This window comes from Alexandromys fortis, unplaced genomic scaffold, assembly GCF_014885135.2.
Source record: "Alexandromys fortis isolate MF-2015 unplaced genomic scaffold, M_Fortis_MF-2015_v1.1 scaffold_18, whole genome shotgun sequence".
In the NCBI taxonomy this organism is placed as follows: Eukaryota; Metazoa; Chordata; class Mammalia; order Rodentia; family Cricetidae; genus Alexandromys; species Alexandromys fortis.
In genome coordinates this window covers 5714429-5722295 of record NW_026067897.1, presented here as the reverse complement: position 1 = coordinate 5722295, position 7867 = coordinate 5714429, and positions in this window count along the sequence as shown.

Below are 7867 nucleotides of genomic sequence, written 5' to 3'. Positions count from 1 at the left end.
CCATTTAATAAGCTTTACTGGTAACAAGCCTCATTCGTCCTGACCTCACTTACCGCTGACAGCGCTCCTGTCAGGCTGAGTACCCTTCACCAACGGTTCACATGAACATCAGTAAAGTTACAAAGTACATCCGGGATAGACGGCTGTCAGAAATCAAAGGTACAAAGTGTGTCCACTCACCTGGCTGTCAGAAATCAAAGTTACAAAGTATGTCTGCGAGATCACCCAGCTGTCAGAAATCCAAGCCACTTTGCCTTGTTCTGAGGCTTCTGAGCTTCTTTCTGCTCCTCAGAGTTTTCTACTAACATAATTTCTTGCTGTTGAAGGAGGCACCGGTCTGGACATCAATCCCACATGTGCCCTTCCTCCAGTCCAAGGGATCTGTCTTGTAGCCCACATGCCTTCCTTCACCGGGGCTAATCTAGCCAGGAACACAGATTCAAGATAGGGCTGTGCCCCATAATGTCCTAGTTCATAAATTCCCACAGGCAGGGTCCCTGTCTTTCCCATAACTTGTGGCCACTTCCACCACTGAGCCAGGCTGACTGAGCAACCTAGCACCCATTTTCCTTCTTACTGAGTCCAATTTCCAGCCCAGCTGCTTCTACCTGGTTAGATTGATATGCAAAACGTGGAGCCAGGAGACTCACCAACTCCTGCAAGTGAGAAACCAAAGAATCACTGCCCCCATACACACTTAGTTAATGTCACTTAAAACTCTACCAGAAGGCTCACAGTGCAGCTCAGCCAGCAGGTGGCCCAGAACTGTATAAACCCAGTGTGGTGAGCATCTGGAATCCCACTCAGGGAGCGGAGGCATGGAGATCTGAAGTTCAAGTCTCTCCTTGGCCTTATAGCCAGTAAAGTTCACGGAGGCTAGTCTGGCTACAAGGACTCTCAAAAACTGAACAAAAGAAAGGAAAGAGGGAGAGGAGAGGAGGACGAGAGGGATGGAGGATCCATAGCTGGTTTGGTTTTGGTTTTTTGAGACAGGATTTTCTGCATAACAGCTCTGACTAGTCTAGAACTCGCTTTGTAGACCAAGCTGGGCTCAAACTCACAGACCCACCTGCCTCTGCCTCCCAAGTGCTGAAATTAAAGGCGTATGCCACCACCGCCTGGCCCACCACGATATCTTTAAAAATGATTTTTTGTTTTTGTTTTGGTTTTTCGAGACAGGGTTTCTCTGTAGCTTTGGAGCCTGTATTGGAACTCATTCTGTAGACCAGGCTAGCCTCGAACTCACAAAGATCCACCTGCCTCTGCCTCCCAAGTGCTGGGATTAAAGGTGTGTGCCACCATCACCGCCTGGCTTTAAAAAAAATTAAAAAAAAAAAAACACATGAACTTTCTCTGTAGACCAAGCTGGACTGGAACTCGTAGCCCTCAGAGTGCTGGGATCAAAGGCGATGCAAAACTAAACTGAAGTGAAAGAGAGAGAGAGAGAGAGAGAGAGAGAGACAGAGACAGAGAGAGAGAGAGACAGAGACAGAGACAGAGAGAGAATGTGTTGTGTATGAACACAGAGACTAGACAATGACACTGGTGTCCTGCTCTGTTACTCTCACCGTATTCTCTGGAGACAGGATCTGTTGTGAGCTAGGCTGGCAGCCAGCAAGCCCCAGCAGTCTTCCCATTTCTGCCCCACACCCTGCTGGGGTTATAGGCACACTTAGGGCCGTGCCTACTTCTTCCATGTGGGTACTAGGATTTGAACTCTGGTCCTTGTGCTTGTAGAGCAAGTGCTCTTTCTACTGAGACACCTCCCCAGCAGCAACAATCTTGTTCCCTGTATTGACTAGCATGTTTAGAATAGGGAAACATTGGGCTGGAGAGATGGCTCAGTGGTTAAGTTTGCTCTTCCAGAGGACCCTGATTCAATTCCCAGCACCCACATGGCAGCTCACAACTGTCTGTAATTTCAGTTCCAGGGGACCCGACACCCATGGCAAAACACCGATGCACATAAACTAAAAAAACAAAAGGAAACATTACAGATGTTTCAATGTGACTACTATACAGTATTAACTGAGATATTCAGCTCATGCAGGGTTCCGGAAATACAACTTCTCAGTATCAACATAATCAGTGGATTTTTCAGATAAGGTTAAGTAATGGACAGACTTTTCTGCGTGCCTCGAATGAATTCCACCTGATAATGGTACATTCTCTAAAGTGTGTGGCTAGGTTGTGAATACATTGCCTTATAGTCTCCATTATACCTCTAAGTAAGATTGAGACACAGGGCTGGTGTGCTCTTTGGTTGTCTCTTCTCTCCTGCGGGAGCTTGTGCTGTGTGACTTGGTCTAGGAAATGTTTGTGTTGTAATGATCTGTCCCCTTTATCTCTAGCCTCATTTCTCAGGGTTTCAGTTGCTCGCGGTCAACAAAAGAGCGAGTTTAATACAGTAAGGCGTGTTGAGAAAGACCCTGGTCACACAACTTTTATCACACTCAGTAGATGCTCGTCACTGCTGACAATCACCTCTGTCGCGGAGGCTTCTGCAGGAAATCCCATCCACACACGTCAGCACTCTGCAGCTTTGGGTGTCCGTGTACTCAGTATTTTATACGCGGGAAACACACAAAACAAAAAACCCCCAAGGACTTGGTAGTTCCATACTGAAACTAGTGATGGAAACCCTGGCAGTCTTTCTTTTTCTTTTTTTAATAATAGTATTTTTATAACAAAACGTTTCAAATACATGCCCTTAAAAGAGACTTCTGGCCAGGCGGTGGTGGTGCACACCCTTAATCCCAGCAGAGGCAGGCGGATCTCTATGAGTTCGAGGCCAGCCTGGTCTACAAGAGCTAATTCCAGGACAGGAACCAAAGCTACAGAGAAACCCTGTCTCGAAAAACCAAACAGAGAGAGAGAGAGAGAGAGAGAGAGACTTCTGGAGGGTTAGAGAGACAGCTCTGCCATTAAAGGCTAGGCTCACAACCAAAAGAGTCTTCTGGAGAGATTACTAGTGACCACAGGGAAGGGGAAGTGCCATACACTTCCTGTTCTTTGTCCTCGCATCAATCTCATCGGCTAACTGCCCGTCTTCACTCCACCCGCGCTGCCAAAAATAAAGACATGCTTGTTTACATAAAATATAATTGCCTCCTCCACCGCCTTAAACCCAGGACTTCTCAGACTATGGTAAGCCGCAGCAGACTGGTCCAAACTGTTCTCGGGCTACTACAACGAGAGATTCCATGTGAGAAGCGGAGGCACGCTGAAGACTGCCGGTTCTGAGCGCTGGGGTTTAGAGACTCAAGTCAGACGCAGCCATGAAAGCCAGGCCTTTGCTGAGGCAAAAGCAGACAACGTGTTGAAATTTCTGTGAAACCACAAGATCCTTTTTTTTTTTTTTAAAGACAGGGTCTTGTTATGTAACTCAAGCTGGACTTGAACTCATGGTCTTCCATCCTCAACCTCCTGTATACTAGAATTACAGACATGTGCCACCATGAGGGACCAGAGGAAGTCTCACTTCTATGGAAAGATGAAGTTGACTGGGACCAGAGAGACTTTCAAGTATCTGTTGTGACGTGTGGGCACCGGTCTTCACACAGCGCACCAGGTGTGGATACTATCTCTCTTCCAAAGTCTCCTCGGCGCTGTGCCCAATGGGACTAACTTTCTTGAAATTGTTAGGAAAACACACTGAAAATGTGAATAAGAAAAGCCAATGTTTCCTTCATCTCAGAGATGAAAGGCAGGCTGGGAAGGCCCTCAGACTCCTGAAGGTGCGCCATCTGCCCGACTCAGACCCCCGAGGATGTCCCATCTGCCCCACATGGAGCTGTACTAATGTCTGAAGAGGAGTCTGTGTTTCTCTCTGTCCCCAAAGGCTGTCACAGCTTGTCAGCTCATTGCTGCTGGACCATCAACAAAATTTACAGCACTTTTTTTTTTTCTTCCTAGGGAATTCACACTGTAAAAGAGAGAGCAACTTTCCCCATTTTTCCCATGGATGTATGGTGTATGTGTGTATGTACGTTTCTATGTGGGTGGGTGATGTGGGATTCCCCTCTGTATGCTGTGAATACCATTGGTTAATAAAGAAGCTGCTTTGGGCCCATTGTAAACTAGAAAAGAACAAGGTTCGAATTCCAAGCAGGGGAGGAGAAAGTAGGTGGAGTCAAAGAGAAGCCATGTGGCCACCTCAGGAGACAGACGCCAGATGCAGTACAGAAACTGACCGGTAGGCCACAACCATGTGGCGATACACAGATTAATAGAAATGGGCTAATTTAAGATATAAGAGCTAGCCAATAAGTAGAATGAGCTAATAGGCCAAGCAGTGTTGTAATAATACAGTTTCTGTGTGATTATTTTGGGTCTGGGCAGCCCGGGAAACAAACAATCAGCCATCCACCAACGGGTGGGTGGGTGGGTGGGTGGATGTGCACCTATGTGCACATCCATGTGGGGGCCCCTTCATCTTACTCATTGACACAGGGTCTTCCAGTCAAACCCCCAGCTCACTCACAGAGCTGGTCTTGCTAGCCAGCTTGTTCTCTGCCTAAGCTCTCTGCCTTAAAGGTCCCAACAGTCACCTGGCATTTGTGTGGGTTCTAGGAATCAAAACTCCAATCCTCATGCTGTGTGCCATGTTTTCATCCCTGAGCCATCTCTCCAGGCCAAGAAAAACAAAACTTAAAAACAGTGTACCGATGGGGCTGGAGAGACGGCTCAGCAGTTAGGAGCATTGCTCTTCAGAGGTCCTGAGTTCAATTCCCAGCACTCACCTATCAGCTCGCAACCATCTGTATTTCCCACAGGATCTGATGCTTCTTCTAGTGTGCAAAACACCCAGGAACTTAAAATAAGGAATTTCTTCAAATATCGTACTGATGCTGTGATCAGAAGCCACAGCACAGCTTTCAAAGAATATTATGAGGGCTGGGAGGACAGCAGAGCCCATCTGCTTCCAAGAGCTGCTGAGGTTCAGGCTTGAGAGACTACCAAAGCCTCCAGGGCAGGAAGACACAGGGAGGAGGCCACAATGGCCTTGTTTGCTGCCTTTCCTTGACTCCACAAGGCTGTGGCCCATAAGACCACCACATTCCCCCAGGTCCCAGCCTGGTCTTGTTTAAATTGTGTATGTTGTGGGGGTCTCTGTGACCACCACTGCCAGCAGAACATATATATTGTTGGTGATAATTAACTCAATACTGTGTGCCAAATAAAGTTTAAGACATGACCATACCGGAACTCTTTGTAAAGAAAGCACAAGTGACATCTCCCAAAAAGATGACTTCTATGGCTTGACTACATGTGACACCTTCCCTAAAGATCATTTCTATCGATGGACAAGCTCACAATAAGGGCCCAGGGAAGGATCCAGTGTGGTCTTGGCCACACCACACGGCACAGAAAGTCACTAAGCTATTAAAGGTCACATCCGCACCCAGCCTTATGGGCAGTTGACTGGACATGCGTCCCTTCCTTTGAAGGACATTCCTGGTTTCCCTATGCTTATCTCTGAGCACAGGACCCTCAATGCCTCCTGCAATATCCTGCCAGGAACAGGGCTTATGTTTGCAATCCCAGCACTTGGGAGGCTGAGGCAGGAGAATTACTGTGACTTCAAGGCCAGCCTGGGCTACATAATGAGTTCCATACCAAACTGAGCTACAGAGTACAACCCTGTTCCCCCCAAACAGAAACTTTAAATTATATGATCCTTTTTAAAGATTATGAACAATAAGAATGAAGATTAGCTACTTTTACTTAGTTCTTAATTATTTATTTACTATTTTACTTGTATAGATGTTTTACATTCATGCAAATCTGGACACCATACGCATGCCTGGTGCTCACTGAGAAGAGGGTGTCAGCTCCTCTGGAAATGGAGTTACAGACAGTTCACTCGGCCATGTGCCAATTGTTACCTGGAAACACCCTCCCAGTCACACCCAGAATGATGCTGTGTCATCTTTCTATGGTCTTTTAATCCATCCCCACCCAACCTACATGGTTTGGGTCCCATCACCCTAGCTAGGAGTGGCAAGGTAACAAGGAAAGGCAGACATGCAGCAAACACACACACAATAAAGCCGGGGTCAGATGGGTTCTGAAAGGACAGACAGATACACACACACACACACACACACACACACACACAGAGTAAAGCTGGGGTCTGGTGGGTTCTGAAAGGACAGACAGATAGACACACACACACAGTAAAGCTGGGGTCTGGTGGGTTCTGAAAGGACAGATAGATAGACACACACACAGTAAAGCTGGGGTCTGGTGGGTTCTGAAAGGACAAACAGATAGACAAACACACACACAGTAAAGCTGGGGTCTGGTGGGTTCTGAAAGGACAGACACACACACACACACACATACAGTAAAGCTGGGGTCAGGTGGGTTCTGAAAGGACAGACAGACACACACATACAGTAAAGCTGGGGTTCTGCTACCACTGCAACCTGTAACCTCCATGAGTTCATTAGGTATAGCACAGGGGCAGGGGTTAAGTAGTCTCCTCAGGAGGTCTCTACAGACAGCAGTCTCAGGCTGTAGCATCCAGGAGAAGGAAGCCAACAGTTCCTCGTTTCTGCATCCCTTTTCAGTCACCCGTAAGCACTCATACTCGGATTCGTCACTTCTCTCGAGCCTGGGCCACGCAAGTAACGGCTTTGCCAATTATCCACGGCTGTGCCTGTGTCAAAATACACATTCACTCAGAACTTCACTCATGCAGGGCTCTGCTCCTGACATCAGTCAAGGAGACAAGAAGATGCCCAGACGAGGGCTGAGGTCCTACAGGGTGCTAGAGGCAGGAACCTTGCTGGTCCTTGCTGGAACTCTGTTCACACACAATACCACTTATCCAATACCGCCTACACTCCCAGCAGCTGGAGACTACTTTCACGGAGACTTCAAACTGTTCCCTAGGGAACTTTCCCTTCAGTGGTATTGAGCTGAGTGATTCTAAGGAAATGTGTTGAAATGGGCCTTTTGGGTTTTTTTGTTTTTAGTTGACAGTGCTGGGGATAGGACCCTGGGCTTTGAACACGCTAGGCAAATACAATTCTACTGAGTTTTGTTCGCGGCCCTTGGGTTTTGGCTAGTTTGTTTGACTCTTGTTAGACTCTCAAACTCTTGGATCTTCCTGCTTGCCCCTCTCAAGGGCAGGGATTATAGGTATGCACCATCACACTGGGCTCTGAGAACCTAACGTGGTGTCCCTCTCCCGTAATGGAAGGAAAACAGATGAAGTGATACTTAGTTGTTTCCTCAGCGTTCATGGATATATTTAAGACCACACCCCAAAGACCAACTAAACCAAAAAGAATGAACAATGCCCCTGGGACAGGCCAAAGCCGCCCCCCCCCCCTGCAGCAACACAGCCGCTCACTGTGACCAGTGACTCCAAACGGGCACAGCAGGGGAGTCGCACCCTTCCTTTTCCCCAGAGGGTGATGGTTTGCTTCCTGTACCCGACAACAGTCTGGTGGCAGATGGCAGCCTGTCACAAGGAGAGGGCTGAGATGTCTCGGGTTACCACTTCCTCCTCCCACGGCAGAGGCCCCCTGCCAAGTGGATGTGTCTGTGAAAGTCTCCACCCACAATTTTCAAGTAAGTCGGAGTCCAGCATCTGGACCGGTTGGCAGATGCTGGAGGTGATACAGTTGCCCTGACAGGGAGCATGCCTAGTCAGGGTGAAGGAGGATGCAGCAGCCGCTGGTCTGGAGAGAGCCGCCACTCCACAGCAAAACCAGGCCCCGCCCCCCTCACTGGCGTCTCACACCTCCAGCTAAAGCCCTAACTGAGCTTCTGAGGGAAGTTGGCTCAAGCCACTAAGGAGCGCATCACACCCCACCCCCGGCCCCGCAAGGCTCAGTGAGTGAGAGACAGGGAT